This window comes from Mustela nigripes, chromosome 4 (genome assembly GCF_022355385.1).
Source record: "Mustela nigripes isolate SB6536 chromosome 4, MUSNIG.SB6536, whole genome shotgun sequence".
Classification (NCBI taxonomy): domain Eukaryota; kingdom Metazoa; phylum Chordata; class Mammalia; order Carnivora; family Mustelidae; genus Mustela; species Mustela nigripes.
Window position 1 is genome coordinate 23,248,069 of NC_081560.1, and position 16,908 is coordinate 23,264,976.

At 47.1% G+C, this 16,908-nt stretch overlaps 1 long non-coding RNA gene across 1 annotated transcript; it reads right to left on the reverse strand.

The window, feature by feature from the left end:
* Nucleotides 1-9,767: 9,767 nt before the first annotated feature.
* LOC132014941 (uncharacterized) lies at nucleotides 9,768-15,225 on the reverse strand. The gene is made up of 3 exons (XR_009403498.1): nucleotides 15,081-15,225; nucleotides 12,876-12,935; nucleotides 9,768-10,544 (listed from the first exon to the last, which is right to left on the reverse strand). It is a non-coding gene; the product is annotated as an uncharacterized LOC132014941 (long non-coding RNA).
* Between the last annotated feature and the right edge of the window lie 1,683 nt (nucleotides 15,226-16,908).

Here is a 16,908-nt window from a genome sequence, read left to right on the forward strand (position 1 = left end):
TGCAGGTTAGCCTGCAACAGCATTATGTTTCAACTGTCTTGAAGTGAGATCTGTAAACTTCTGAGATGGAGTTAGGACATGTGAATTCATTCTTTTTAAAGTTTTTCATTTTAATTCCAGTGTAGCTAACATACAGCGTTCTATTCGTTTCAGGTGTACAATATAGCAATTCAGTAATTACATACATCACTGGTGCTAATCATGACCAGCGCACTCCTTAATCCCTATCACCTCTTTCCCCCATTCCCCCACCTCCCCTCTGGTAACCATCAGGTTGTTCTCTATAGTTAAGAGTCTGTTTCTTGGTTTGTCTCTCTTTTTTCCTTTGCTCATTTGCTTTGTTTCTTAAATTTACATCCGAGTGAAATCATAAACTATTTGTCTTTCTCTGACTGACTGATTTCATTAGCATGACACTCTCGAGATCCATCCATGTCATCGCAAATGGCAAGATTTCATTCTTTCTTATGGCTGAAAATGAACTCATCTTTCAAAATACTTCCAAACATCTTGTGGTATGTTTTTGCCTTGAAAAGAGTTTTTCCACTGAAGCATTCAGAGCCCAGAACCTGAGGGCACCAGAGATCCCCTTCTGACCATTATTTGGCCTTCAGTCATCTGAGGAAGCAGGAGGTCAGATATGCCAGAGTGAGTGCTAACCACTCAGAATCTTCAGTCTTGTGCCTTCTGATTGAACCAAGGAGCTAGTTCTCTGCTTCATAGCCCCATGACTCTCTTTTTGAGACGTGATTGACAGACATCTGCCAGCTCTGTCATAGAAGTAGCAGCTTTGCCCCACACAACTTGGTAAGTTCCTGCAACCTCTCCGCTCCATCATGGCAATAGCTACATTGTCAGACTGTGGGATGCCCAAGATAAACTGGTATTTCAGTTTGTTTCAGATGACGTTCACCTGTGCTTTCCCCCGCTCAGCCCTAACTACTCTTCCAGGGCTGGGAGGAGGTTGCTTCGTTTCTCTCAGGCCAGGTAGAGATGTGCAGACTTCCTTTGTCCAGGGTTGACCAATGTAGAAGTTACCCACAGTCGTTGTCTTATGTTGGTTCTCTATTTCTTGTTCTGATGCTTCTTCCTTACCAGGAGTAACTGCAGAGTCTGAGGCTGCTCATTGGTTGGGGTGCTGTTCAGTGGCCCAGCCATGGATGGGTCGTAGGTATCTCTGCAATTACTCTGGCTTCTGATTCTGAACGGGCGTTTGGCCACAGATGGGCTCCCGTGCTTGAGAAGGAAATCACTGGGAGGAGTGTGGGAGACACAAGACTGAGCCTGGTAACTAATCCTGAGAAGAAAACTGCAGAGTCACCAAACACCTTTGGACCCCCCACAGATGGAGTGTCTTGATAGATGGCTAATCTGGTTTTCCTTAGACTTGTCCGTGCTGCCCAGAGCCCGCCGCCATTTATCAGACGGAGGACTTCACTGCAGCAGAGTCATCCTGAATCTCTGTCACTGGCCGTTTGACAGAAGGAAAATCCTTCCTGCCCTTGAGGGAAGGGACTATATTTCACACTTTCCTATGTACTCTGCAGTATGTGACAATGATTTACACATAGTAGGAGTTCATTTCATTCTGTCGAACTCACTGAAGGCCATCTGTTTTGAGGCTTAGTTGGGCTTACGGAGGACAAGAGTCATTTCCTGAGTGAGATCTGTGAAAGGGCCCCCAAATACAAAGTAACAGAAAAAGAATAATAAACAGCTAGTCACAGTCCCTTGAGTACACCAGCTGGCCCCATTTTATTGTTCTTTGTCCATCCATGCTAATTCCTTGTCCAAAGTGAACACCTTTCCGCTGGTGTGCTATCTGGCATTCAAGTTCAGGCCAGATTCCTCCTGGGGCGCCTGCCCAAACCAGGGCACTGCAATCCCTCCCTCAGTCTCTGACACTTCCTAGGTGGCAGCCATTGACAGAGCATAGGTGACTGTGGCTGACCTGTCATTTCTTTAGGTCTTGCCTCCCCAAGGAGACTGTGAGCCTCCTATGGCAAGAACTTGCTCTGTGATCCCAGCCCCAGAGCCTGGGACATGGCTGACCGTTGGTTATGGAGGATGGTGAAGATGAGGGATACACCAGACTGTCATCTGCTGCAGTGATCTCTTCCCAACCCGTCCTTTCGTTTTCTTTTTGCTCAGCCTCATTCCTTATAGTAGGTGCTCAATAAATGTCAGTTCCTTCCTCTCCTTTTCCCCTCCTCTTCTCCCTGCACTGTTGTCTGAGCTTCAGTCCACCAGCAACTCCCCTCAGATGCTGCTTGGTCTGCCTTATGGCTAGAACCCAACCGGCCTGTCCCCTCTGCCTGAGGGACTCCTACCCTCATGTGTAGGGCTGGATGTTAAAGGCTCTTTGTGCAAAAAACTAGCTGTAAGGAATGGATTCTCAAGTGTCTGCTCACTGTCAACCTCTCTCCATTTTCCCTGCTCTTCCTCCTTCATGGATGGACACTCTATTGTCTACATGTACTTTTCAATCAAAAGATAACTCAGATGCTTTGATACTTTGATGACGTTTTCCCTTGGAGACTACTTCAGAAAAGATTCCATCTTTGTATGCTAGCCCACATTGGGGAAGATCCTGTCATGGCACTTGGCACCTCAGATGGAGGGAGAGGTCCAGAACATTGTTCTTTTCCTATTTGCAATGAGAAGATAGAATTCTGGTGCACCCTTCTAATAAAATAACGTGGTATTGTGATTTATAGTAAGAAATACATATTTGGTCTTTGTCTCCTTGTCTCCACACAGATCTCCTAAAACCCTTGGAACTTCCTGTGAAGAGAGCAATAAAGGTGTCTTTTGTTAATGAGGTGATTTAGGGATGCACCTAAGGATGGGGGCTGGTTGCGAGAACAGCTGACCATGTGATTAGAGGCTGGAGATTGAGTTCAGTCACCAGTGGCCAATGATTTAGTCACACTCAGGCCTACGTGATGAAGCCTCTGTAAAAACCAAAGGGTGGGTTTTGGAGAACCTCCAGGTTGGCGAACACGTGGAGATAAGGGGAGAGTAGAGTGCTCAGTGAGGGCAGGGAAGCTCTGCCCCCTTTCCCCAGACCTTGCCCCATGCTTCTCTCCTGTCTGGCTCTTCCTGAGTTCTATCGTCTATAATAACCTGGCAATCTAGTGCATAAATGTTTCTGTAAGTTCTGTGAGCCACTCCAGACAATTAGTCAAACTCAAGGAGAGGTTGTTGGAACCTCTGATCTCACAGCCTTTTGGTCAGAAGCATGGGTGACAGCCTGGATCTGTGACTGGCATCTAAGGGGGCCAGGGGCAGCGGGCAGTCTTGTAGGACTGAACCCTTACCCTGTGGAATGTGATGTTATCTCCAGGTAGATAATATCAGAACCGAATTGCAGGACCCCCAAGCTGGTGTCAGAGAATCGCTAGTCTGGGGAAGACTCCACCCGTGGGACTTGGGTGCAGAGTTGTAGTTGGTGTCAGGATTACAGATAATAACTTGTAAGAGCACCCCAGAGAACATTCCTGCCCCAGCAGTATGGTGGCCAGCCATGGCCAAGTATGTGAGGTTATCTAGCCCTCACAACAGCCACCAGCTCTGCAGCAGGGTCCTGGAGGGCAAAGCAGGCCTGTATTTCTGCAGAGTTGGCAAATGCCACGAATAAATGAAGAACACCTGAGCGGCCAGGTGCCACGACTCCCGCCAGGGCTGCGGTGTGATGCCGGAGAGCAGCCTCTGTCGTCTTGTCAGACCTACCTACTACACAGGCCTGCCTTGTGTAGTAAGTGGATTGGAGGCTGTGATATCCATTTCAGTGATGGGGCAAATTGAGGCCCAAACAGGGTAGGTGGCACTGGGTGGGGCTGGGATTCAAGCCCAGGTCTCCTGACTCCCAGGCCAGTGCTCCGACCTCACCTGTCTCTCTGGCAACATGGCCTTCCCTGTGTGATCCTTAGTATTCCCACTGGCACAAAAAAGTTTCCTGATGGAAGCCCATATCTTGTGTGTCACCACATCCTTGATGATGTGGCTCAAAAAATCCTGTGGCTGTTGAGAGGGGTAGGGCCACAGCCATGGGTTCTAGGTCATTAAAAAAGCAAACCACAGACCCAAATGATGTCTCTTAAGCCAAGCCACAAAACCCAGGCCTAACTTGCCATTTCAGTCTGCCCCAGAAATCTAATTCTAAGCCTGTCAATCAGGAATTTTCTGAAAGCACCAATGTGGTCATCTGTCACACGGGGGCCCCCTCTGTCCCCCAAAGGAAAATTAAGTAAACTACCTAATAACACCCCTTTGCTTTTATCTAAGGGAAGGTGGCTTTGCCTTTCTTTTCTTTTCCTAATAACTTTCTTGCTCCACCCTCCCTCTGGAAAACCCTTCCATTTTGTACAGCTCCTCACAACAGTTCCCCTCTACTGGGAACTTGGATCCTCAGCTAGATGGGCTGCTGCCCTATTCATGAATTATTTAATAAAGTCAATTAGATCTTCAAATCTACTCAATTGAGTTTTGTTGTTTTAGTAGTATTGGTCATAGAGTGTGGGCAAAGGCAGGGCCAGTCACCCTCCCTCACCTGTGGGAGAGGGCAGCCAAGGCTTAGGGTGAGTGGGGATGTCCCCCAACCTCTCCCGGCTTCAAGCTTGCCTCCTGATGGGAGAACGAACACAAAGGAAAGCTTCTCCTTCCTTCTCATTTTTCCTGATCCTTCCCAGAGGCAGTCGGATGTGGGTGGGCAGCCTGGTTATGGGAGAAGTTGCTGAAGTTGCCCGAGGAAGCCGTCTGGCTGTGACAGGTGCCGAGGAAGCCGTCTGGCTGTGACAGGTGCAGAGTGGCCCCAGGACCCCACCTTGGCAGGGACTGGGCCTGAGCACTGCTCCTCTCACATGAGAATCAGCTCTGCAGGTGGCCTGCTTTCTCAGAGCCTTTGCTTACTCCTTACCTCAGGTGCTCTTCACAATAATCCTGGCCAAGGTGACCGAGGGGCAATCGTTCTGGACCGTTCTCCTGAGGTCATTGAGGGGCAATCATTCCCACTGCCTCACAGCTGGCGGCAACTGGCTGGCTCTGCTAAGATCCCCGGCCACCTAAGCGAGGACCAGAGCAGGGCTCTGACCTGGCCCAGAGCTGTCTCTGGGGCCTATTTAAGGAACTGTCTTGTATTTCAAAACACTTTTTGCCGGGTACATCAAATGTTTTTAGGATAAAAAATGGTTTCTCTTTTTCAAATTATGTGGTAAGAAAAGGAAGGACACTTTATTCTCGCACGTTCTTTGGATGGTAGCAAGACTTTTTAAAACTTTGTTCATGTAGTTAATAATGCCAAGTTCTGATGATAAATTATTAACTGAAAAACGAAGTCCTGTGCTTCACCACCTCCTTTCCCCTCAGGGCAAAAGAAAGAGCCAACCCAGATTTTGGGAGTTGTTCTCCGTCTCCCTCCCTCTCCCTCTCTGCTGCCAGAAGCCAAATGCACTCGTATACATCAAAACTGGTGAAAAGAATTTGAGCAGTGAATGCCTTTACTTTATGACTTCCTTACCTTGGCTTTGCGTCTCCGAAAGGGTGACTTGGCTCTACTTGGTTTGTGCACGGCCTTTCCTGGAATCCTGCAGGCATCGTCATTCCCCTGGAGGTCAGATAATGGCTATTTATTTTCCATAGTCATGGAAGTCTCTGGGGAGAGCCATGGCAATTTGACAAGGACTATTAAAGGGACATTAAGATTGAAGCAGCTTCTCAGGAGCTCACACACCCTTGCTCCGGCTCTGTGGGGACAGCTGCCAGCCAGGCTCTCCTGCCCCGTGGCCAGCTGTGTGTGGATGTGGCTGGCACAGGGGAAGAATCCTTTGCCTCCTATTGCCTTACTCTCCACAAGAGGATGGGTGCTCTAATGTCAAATATAATAGTTCATAATAGCTGCTAATAGTTCCCCAGCACTTAGTCAGGCATGTGCTAAATTATCCCATTGAGCAAAGGCTTATCGCATCCTCTCCCCACACTGAGAGCCTGGATGAAGATAACAGAAGGGAAATCTGTGTAGGTAAGCAGGCAGTCCCTTTGCCCTCCACTTACAGACCTTCTGGGACAGGAAACTCACCACCTGCACCAAGCACCCCATGCATTTCCACACAGCTCAGAATATACAGCCTGGTTGTGGGCTAATTAGCTGAGTCAGTCCCCTCTGTACAGCTGGAGCACCCATGGATCCCTCAGTGGCACCACCGAAAGTCTATTTCTGGACCTGTCCTCCCTGCTGGGGTACAACTGTAGGAGGGTGGGTGGGATGGGGTGTCTTTCCCTCTGTCTGCCTGGCTCCCAGGGCATATTTGATAGAGAGCAGGCACTTAAGTGAATGTAGTGAGAGCTATTGCCAGGAGAAGCCCCCACCCCCCGCCCCGTGGTGAGCTGGGGTGCCCAAACCTTCCAGGAAGCATAAGTGTTCCCAGGGGCAGGACCCACATGGCTCCCAGGAAACTGTCACAGGGCATCTGCGTTTCTAGCCTCTCAGCGAGATTCAGGCAATGTTGGGCTTTAACAAGGGACTACCTAAGGACAAGCGTCCTTTCCTGAGGAGGTAGTGAAGGATCTGAGTTGCTCCAGTCGGGTGAGGGACTAAAGAAGGAAAGTCTCCTCCCAAGAGATTTCCAAGCTCTGGAGGGTAAAAAGCACCATAGGAGCCGGGCAGGGCCAGGTGTGTCCCCAGCAGTGCCAATGGGCAGGAAAGAGCGTGGGGCTGCTCCTCCCTGACGTGAAGCCCATCCTGTGCCCCACACACAGCCAATCTCCCTAGGAGACTGTGGTGACAAAAGACGAAGGCCAAGGGACAGGAGGATGACCTTGGACAAACCATGAGACCCTTCAGTCTTCTCTTTGCTCATCTGTAGAGGTGATAAAGCCCACTTTGCAGGACCATTAGTGTGCACCGAATGGAAAAGCATTGTGAAGGAGTGGGGAAGTCCTCAATCAGGGCCAGCGGTCTCTGGGGTGCCTGGGAAGAAGGGGCTCCGTGATGCCTTTGCACCCAGTGCCCTGGGTAAGTTCATGGGAAGGGGGAGAAAGGATATTGTCCTAGAAGCATTTGCCCATCACCAGACTACTGGCTAATTTCCACCTCCCTCCTGCCTGGGGGTGAGGGAGTCCACCCTGTCCTTGAGGCTAGGAGCGAGGCACTGGCCCCACTATGATCTCTGCAGGGAGACCCAGACTCGGGGATGAGGCTCTGCTCCCAGGACAATGTGCCCTCCTCAGCCTTTGCTTCTTCCCTACAAAACCGCAGGGAGAACGGTCTGTCTTATGTCCATGTTTTACCTCTGTGAGGAGCTGGCTCTGTCAATGGGAGAGATGGAATGCTGTGAGGAGACCCCAGATCAGGGGCACCCAGGCCACCACCCTACCTTTTGGCTCCTGGCAATCGTTGGTAACTTATTGTGACCCAGCCCAGACTTGACCTCAACATCTTTTCAACACAACAGTCTAGGCGACCTCAGTTGAGTTGGCATGCGAGATGAAACCTTCTTGCCAATTTTGCTATAAGGAAACATGCTTCCTTGCCAAAGTGTAACACAGTATTAATAACTGCTTCTAATCGCCCTCTTGTTACATTCCAGGCATCTTGTTAAGGGTTTGTGGGCATTAGCGGCTTTAATCCTCACAAGGTCAGGAGGCAGATGCTCGGAGTGTTTTGACTGAATGATCAAATGAGACACAAGATAGACGGCACCTGCCTTCACTCAGCAAATGTTAACTGAGTCCTGACTTCCTGCCAGGAGCTCCAAGGGGAATGCAGAGGGAGGGCATCATACAGAATTCAGTTCCGGCGGGCTTGGAGCTCACACTCTAGGAACCAAGCCCCAACTGCCTCAGGATGACTGATCCAAGGTTCTTACCCAGCTCTGCTTGGAGCCCTCAGACAAGCGACAGAGAAGAACCCAGAGGCCAGAGAGTCTGGCCAGAAGGAGTGTTCGTGGTCCTTGAGGGTTCATGTTCAGAGACGGAGTCTCCACCTTGAGCTTCTCTCAAAACATCTGCCAGCATTATAACCAGAAAACTTGGGGATCTAGGGGGAAGTTGAGAGAGGCCCGTATTAATTTCCTAGGGCTGCCATGACAAAGCACCCAAGCTGGGGGGCTTAAAATTACAGAAATGTATTGTCCCGCAGTTCTGGAGGCTGGGAGTCCAAAATCAAGGTGTTAGCAAGGTGTTGGATTCTCTGCTTTGCCTCTGCTAGCTTCTGACATTTGCTGGTAAATCTGGCATTGACATTCCTCGGTCTAAGATGTGTTCTCCCATCTCGGCATTACTCGACTGCCTTCTCGTGTCTGTGTTTCCCTTCGTGGGGGTGTCCATGTCCAAATCTCTTTTCTTATAAGAACACTAGTCGTATTGGATTAGGGCCCACCCTAATGGCCTCACTGTAACTTGACTACCTCCACAAAGACCCTCTTTCCAAAGAAAGTCACATTCACAGGCACCTGGCCTTAGAAGGACTTCAGTGTGTTTTTCTGAGAGACACAATTCAACCCATAACATGTGTAACAGGGCCTCTGGCCTTTTTTCCCCCTCTTCTTTTCTTTAAAAAAAGCTTTATGTAATTCCTTTTGAAATAGGCAACACATTCACATGGCACAAAATTAAAAGAGACAGAAACTCTCTTCCTCCTAACCTTGGTCCTGAGCCACTGAGTTCCCGTACCTGGAGGCCCCCGTGTTAGGATTCTTGGGCGCCCTTCCAGAGACATTCTCTGCACATACAAGCGCCTGAGTACATATAATGAGGAATATTTCACTTGGTGTTTGCACCAGGGTTTTGTTTTGTTTTGTTTTTGTGACATGTCCTGGAAATTGTTCCTTTCTTTTTCATGACTGCCTGGCATTGGATTCTATTACTGTGCCATCACTTAACTACCTCCTGCCTTGATGGAACTTTCATTGGCTTCCAACCTTTTCTATGACAAACTGCTGTGAAGACAAACCGTGCACATACATCACAGTATTAATCATGTTTTTTGTTTTCTCTATGACGCTTTGACATCCTGGGGCTTTGATGGTCTAGGGTTAGCTCCTAGGGTTAGCTCTTTTCCAGGGATAGTTAACATCTTGCCTGAGAGCACTCCTTTCATAGGAAACCCACCTCCTTTATTATCTCTCTCACACCAAGTCTGTACTCCCCCTGCCCTAAATCACTCCAGGGCCGGGTACCCAACAACTAGGGGTCACCCCTTTAGCCCAGAGCCCACTGGGACAGTATGCAAATTAGTCAATCCTAAATCTGTCCACTCTGGCTTGCCTCGCCTTTCCCATGGAAATCACAATGGAAGCTTGTGCCCATGCTTTCTCCTAGCTCCTCCAGCCTTTTGCATAACCCTGTGCTTCTCTGTGTGGCCTGGCTGGCCCCCTCCTCTTGGGAGTGGTAAGCAATAAACTCTTCTTGTAATGGCAGTTGTCATGGCAACCCAATGCCATAGGTGTGTGAACTAACCTTATTGTGATAATCATTTTGCAAAATATATGTGTATCAAGTCATCATAGTGTACACCTTAAACTTACAGTATGTTATATGGCAATTATATCTCCAGAAAATGAAAAAAAGACAGACAATGGTCTCTGTGTCTATCATCTTACCATTACCATGCCTGATTAAAACAAATCCCAGGTGCATGTTAAAATAGTCATTTTGTGCAGCTGTTACTCTCCGTTAAGGGGAAAATTTGAGCCATCTTTTGCTTGGCTCCAAGGGAGCGGTGCTTTATATGTAGAGAGAAGAAAGAAAAGCAGTGGGAGAGGCTTGAAAATAAATATGTTCATTTTTATCCTGATTATAAAAATAATACACGTTTAGTAGGGAAAAATCTGAAAAATACAGAAGAAAAATTTTAAAAATGAAAACCAACAATTCCTCAAAAAACGAAACATAGATTTACCATACAATTCAGCAATTTCACTCCTTAGGCATAAACCTCAAATAATTGAAAGCAGGAACTCAAACATACACTTGTACACTAATGTTAACACTAACATTACTCAAACATACACTCGTACACTAATGTTAACAGCAGGATTGCTTGTAATAACCTAAAAAGGAAAACAACCCGAACGTCCATCAATGGATGAATGGATAATAGTGTGTGCCTAAAATGGAATAGTAATCAACCATAAAAAGGAATGATATTCTGATACGTGCTACAATAGGGATGAATCTTGAAAACATCATGCCGGGTGTCTTGGTCTATCCAGGCTGCTGTAACAAGATATCATCCAATGTGTGGCTTATAAACAGCAGAGATTTATTTCTCACGGTTCTGGAGGCTGGAATTCCAAGGCTATGGCATCGGCAGAGTCCATGTCTGGTGAGAGCCTGCTTCCTCACGGATGGTCATCATGTCGCTGTACCTTCATCTGGCCGAAGGGCTGTTGATGCTCTCTGGGATCTCTTTCATAACAGCATGAATCCTATACATGAGGGCTCCACTCCCGGCCAAAGGTCCTACCTCCAAATGCCATCACTTTGGGGATTAGGATTTCAGTAGATGAATGGGTGGAGGGGAGATAAACATCCAGTCTGTTGCACTAAGTGAAATAAGCCACAGAAGAAAAATACTGTGTAATTCCACTTATATAAGGTACCTAGAATAAGCGAACTCCTAGAGACAGAAGGTAGAATAGAGGTTGGGGAGGGCCCGCTGGGGAGGAGGGGGAGTGGGCGCTTCTGTTTCACCGGTATAGAGTTTCAGCAGGAATGAAGTAAAAGTTCTGGAAACAGATGAAGGTGATGATTCCATGGCATTGTGAATGTACTTAATGCCACCGAATAGTATAGTTAGAAAAGGTTAAAGTGGTAAATTTTCTGTCATATATATTTTACCCCAATAAAAAAAAAATTAAAATCATCCATAAATAATGCTGTTCAGAAGGAAAGGTAATCTGGCTTATTTTAACCTCTCCTCCCCCACAGCATGTGTGTGTTTTATAAAACTTGGTTTACAATATACATATAATAGTGAGGCTTTTAGTTTTACATTTTTATTGTGAATGTATTCATGTCATTAATTAAATTAAAATCACCTCCTTTAATGGTTATATAATTTAGCATACATGACTGTGCAATGATTCCCCCCCCCGCCTTGTTGGATACTGAGGCTATTCCTAATTTCTCGTTATTATAAATTATGCAGTGATGAACATCTTTGTAGATAAATATTTGCCTACATTTTAATTGTTTCTTGAAGATAGATTTTTTTAGAAGGAGAATCACTTGGTCAAAGGGTATGAATTTTTTTTTAAAGGGCATGAATTTTTAAAACTCTATGCCCAGCAGCAGATTGCATTCTAAAAAATTTAGAATTTTCTACTTCGAATACTAGAAATGTATACTTTGGACAGTATTATGGGTATTTTTACTGTACTCATTGATACTAAGTGTATTATCATATAAAATATTATCAATTTGAAAGGCAAAAGTGTCATCTTTTAATTGATATGGATTTGATTACTAGTGAGGTTAAACATTTTTTATGTTTAGAGTCATGGCCATTCTGTGAAATGTCTGTTTGTATTCTTTGCCCAATTTTCTATTGGGATTTTTGATTCTTATATATTAAGAATAATGGCCACTTGTCATTTCATAGCAATTGTATCTTCCAATTTGCTCTTCACCTTTTAGTTTTACTAAAGCTATTTTTTATGTAAGTTTCAGTTTTTTAATGTAGAAGAAGTATTGATTTTTCCCTCTGGATATTTTCCATTGGCTTTATGCATATAAAGTCCTTACTGCTTTTGAAAGCATACACATTTTTCACCTATATTTTCCTTTTTTTAAGTAACTTTTAAAAAAAGATTTTATTTATTTATTTGAGAGGGAAAGAGAGAGAGGGAGGGAGTGAGAGTGCACGAGCAAGGAAAGAAGCAGACATCCCGCTGGGCAGGGAGCCCAAGGAACTCGATCCCAGCACCTGAGATCACGACCTGAGTCAGAAGGCAGATGCTTAGCTGACTGAGCCACCCAGGCGCCCCTCACCTATATTTTCTTTGAATTTTTTTAATGGTTCTCATGCATATATTTGTGTTGATTTCCTTGTGCTGTCACAACGAAGTACCACAAACTAGATTGTTTAGGACAACAGCAGTGTATTGACTCGGGCATCAGAGTGTCTCAGTCAGTTGAGTGTCCAACTCTTGATTTCAGCTTGGGTCTTGTTCTCACGGTTGTGAGTTCCGGCCCCATGTTGGGCTCTATGCTGGGCGTGAAGCCCACTTAAAAAAAAAAGAAATGAAATGTATTGTCTCAAGTTCTGGAGGCTGGAAGTCAGGCCAGGCTTGCTCTGAAATCTCTAGGGAGAATGATTCTTCCTTGCTTCTTCCAGCTCCTGGAAGTCTCCAGGTTCAGTGGCTTGGGGAAAGGTGTAACTCCCATCTCAGCTCCTGTCCTCATGTGCTGTCTTTGTATAAGGATAACAGCCATATTGGATTGGGGGCCCACCTAATTCTCCAGGGTGACCTTATCTTAATTAATTACGTCCACAACAACCCTATTTCAGAATAAGGTTATGTTCTGAGGTGCTGAGGGTTGGGACTACAATATATATAATTTATTTATTTTTTTTCGCCAAGGGATACAATTCAACCTCTAAAAACACCAAACTCTTTCATCAACTGGGATTTGCTTATTTGGTTGTGTGGTGTGAGAGGAGGTATAATTTCCCCCAGAAAGTTCAACCAATCATCTCTCTGCCACTTATCAAATAATGCTGTCTCTCCCAGCAGGACCGTGATGCTGACTTCTGCGGACTCTAGGTTCTCGCACACGAACTTCTGTTTGTGAGCGTGACCCATGGAGGTGTCTGCCAGTCCTTGCCTTCAGGGCTATACTATTCCATAATATTAGCTCCGTTGTATACTCACTATCTGATAAGGCAAAATTCCTCTTCGTCCATCTTCAAATGTTTTCTTAGCTGTTCTTGCCTAGGAATGAAATTTAGAATAGCTGTGGCATGTTTAACAACAACAAAGCCATAAACCACCTTTGACTTTCCACTGGGCAGTGTTCAGTCACCAGGTTTACTCCGTGGTAACATTGGCTTGTGCCATTTAGGAACACAGTGCTTCATGGCACGTGTCGGCACGCCTTTCCATCCAATGCCGTTATGGCATGTGTTCTAGAAAGTTCACCAAATCTTAAGATCTAGTGTTCCCATTTGCCACATTTGTTGGTAAAGTCAATCCTGGGCATTTTGTTATTGTTATTACTGTTGTGATTACACTCTCTGCCCCCCATGTGGCCCCCACATTTTATTTTCTAATTGGCTGTTGCGAGTTGATGAGGAAGCTATTGAATTTTGCATGCAGCCACTTTATTAAATTCGCCTGTTAGTTCTAATAGCATTTCAATTTATTCTTGTGGGCTCTCTGGAGCCTTTTGCACAAACCAATTCAGATGAATAATTAACTTTCCGGCTGTATCAATGACCTTCCTTAAATCAGGTCTCATAAATTTAGGAGTTTGGCTGCAGGAGAATGAATTCTGTGTAAATGCAATGTGAATAGGGGCCTTGGACCATTCTGGCAGCTTCCAGAATGCTTATATTCTTTCATTCCTGATTTCGTTGCTCAAATCTGGGCTACAGGAAAAAAAAAAAAAAGGCGATCAGAACTGTGAACAAAAGAATTCAGGTATCAAGACATGTATTGCAATGTTTTTTATTTATAACAATGCAAATTGGAGACAACCTAAGCATTAACATGAGTGAATTGGTTAGGTCAAGAGTTTCCTTTGCTTTCACCTCAGCCCCCTGATCTTCTCTTTCTACGCATTCCATATAGGCCTTGACCTCTCCCTCCAACCACGGCCTCAATTATCCTGCTGGCCGCTGGAGCCTCTAATTCGGTTCCAGAGGCTCTCTACACCTCTGCATGGCATGGTCAGAGCTCAGCCTCTTTCTTCTCTGCTTAGGTCGGCTGGTGGGACACACTATGAAGCAGAGTTTTGTGTTTAGTTGCTGGGGAGGGACTTGGAGCAGCATCTGTACGGGAGTGAGGGAAGGGGACTGGGCAAGAGGGGAAGTTGAACCGTGATACTGTTCCAGCAGAGTCATCAGCTGATCCCATGGGGAAGCTGGGCTGGCCCTTCAGAGTTGTCCCGAAGAGGGGTGAGGGGGTTGGGTTCTGGTATCCCCCACATCCTCCAGGCACTGGATGGGGGCTGTACTTTGAGAGGGTGTGACTACGGGGGAGGACAGTTCCTGGAGAGAGAGACAGCTGCGCAGCCCGTGCCCCCAGCAGGGGAGTACTACATGCTGCGTGCCTCCCTCTGGAAGGGGAGCCTCTGGTTGGCTTTGTTGCTTCCCTTTATGTGTCATCTTGACTCAGCCACCATGTGCCCAGATATTGGGTTAAATATTATTCTGGGCGTGTCTGTGAGGGTGTTTTCTGGGTGAGATTAACATTTGAGTCAGTAAACTGAGTAAAAGCAGATTTCCCTCCCCGGTGTGAGTGGGCCTGTCCAATCTGTCGAAAGCATGAATAGCAAGAAGCCTGAGTAATAAAAAAGTCTTCCTCTCCGCCTCACTGTCTTCGAGCTGAGGCACCGGTCGCCTCCTGCCTTCAGACTCAGAATAGACTGGAACTTCACCAAAGGCTCTGCTGGGTCCTACTTCTGAGTCTGACTAAAGGCAGGAGGGGCCCGACGACCGCCACCAGGGGCCGGGCATGTGAGTCACCCTGGGGACCTCCCAGCCCCGTCCAAGGCAGGGTGCAGCCCCCTGAACGAGCCCAGGTGGAGCTGGGGTCGCAGACTAGCCGGCTGAGCGCTGCCCGTTTCTTACCCCACGGAATCATGAGAAATAATAAGTTGTTGTTTAAGGCCACCTTTTAGGCAGGTTTTAATTGCAGGCGTAGAAATAACTGAACCGCCTTCCAGCCTCCCAGTGCACTCCTTTTCCTACATCATCCGTCCCAGTTTGTGGTACCAGGATCCACCAAACCACCCTGGCGAGGCACCTCGAGGTTGCCGTGGACGCCTCTGTCCACGTTGCCAAGCCCCACCAGTGCTCCGCTCGACACCAGGCTCGAGGCCGCCCCTCCTCCATTTGCCTGTCAGACCCTCCTTACCCTGGACAGACGCCACCGAGACGGGTCATCTCCAGCTCCATCCTCAGCTGGGGTCACCTCCCTAGCATGCGTGTGACCCTCTTCCTTGCTTTGGTCCTCGTGGGCAGCTCCCCAGCACGGTAAGAGTAACTTTATCCAAAGTACAAAGAGCTCTTCCTCACTGGGTCCCTGTTTACTTGGCCAAATTTTCCTGTTCTAACTAAAACCTCAACTTTTGCCACCCACACGCTGTTTCTCTTTCCCCCGCCTTCTCCCAGCTGATTCTCTGCTCAGGAATCCCTTCTTTCTGGAAAGCATTCTCCTCTCCACCCTCGGCATCCACCACACGTGCTGGACTGGGCACCCCTCCTTCCTTGTCTGTTCCTTCAAGTGGACCGTGACCTCCTGGGAGGCAGGCAGTAGCAAAATCTTCTTTGTGCTTCCAGCATGATACCAATTAAAAATAATACTGATAATAAAATTAATAACAACAGCTAACACTCTCCGAGTCCCAAGCCAGACACTGTTCTTTTTTTTTTTTTTTTAAGATTTATTGTATTTATTGTAGAGCGAGAGCACAAGAAAAGGTGGGGGTAGGGCATAGGGAGAGAATCTACAAGCAGACTCCGCACCGAGCACAGAGTCTGCAGGGGGGAGTGGAGGGGGTGAGGGGGAGCGGGGGGGGGGGTGTGCTCCTCACAGGGCTTGATCTCACCACACTGAGATCACGACCTGAGCTGAAACCAAGAGTCGGATGCTTAACTGACAGTGCCCCCAACATGCTCCAACCAGACCCTGCTTTAAATCCTTTCCACACATTCACTCATTGAATCCTCACCCTAAGAGATGAATGATATCCCCCACGCTGGGCTTACAGATGAGGAAAGGGAAGCAGGGCGATACGTCACCTACCCAAGCCCTCTCAACTGATCACGGGCAGAGCCAAGACCTGGGCCCAGAGTTTGCTGCAGAGTCTGGGTCCTTAGCTGTATACCACGGGCACTCAGTGCTTCGTTTTGTTTTGTTGTTGTTGTTGCTTGTTTTTTATTTTAATTCCAGTGTGGTCAGCATACCGTGTTGCGTTAATCTCAGGTGTACAATACAGCGATTCTACAATTCTACGTATCACTCAGTACTCACTGTGGTGAGGGCACCCTTAACCCCATCACCTCTTTCAGCCACCCCCTCCCCTCTTGTAACTCTCTGTTTGTTCTCTGTAGTTAAGAGTCTGTTTTTTGGTTTGTCTCTCTCTTTTCCCCTTTGTTTCAATGCCTCATTTTGAACAAATACATGGGTAGATATATGATACAGCTTTTACCTTAGTTGGGGTTCTCCAGAGAAGAGAGCGATTGATTGATTGATCTATCTTCTGTCTATTGAGACTTATGAAGAATCAGTTCATTCGATTATGGAGGCTGAGACGTCCCACAGTCTGCCATCGGTGAGCTGGACACCCAGAAAAACCAGTTGTCTCCTTCAGTCTGAGTGCAGAGGCCTGAGGACCAGTGGGGCCCACTGTGTAAGCTGAGGCTAGGAGAAGTCTGAGGCTAGGAGAAGATGGGGTAGGTCTCCTCCTTTGGGGAGGCAGAGAGAGGGGCCCTCAGTGGACTGGATGAGGCCCAGGCATCTTCGGGAGGACCGTTGACCCGACAGAGTCCACTGATTCGGATGCCAGTCTCATCTGGAAACCCCCTCACTGATACACCCAGGAGTAACATTTAATCTGGGCGACCCATGGCCCAGCCAGGCGAACAGTGGCCCAGCCAAGCAGACACATAAAATTAAGTCGACCATCCCATACAGGCTTTAAAACAACACCCTGAAGGGTTTGAACCCCTAGGGAACAGCT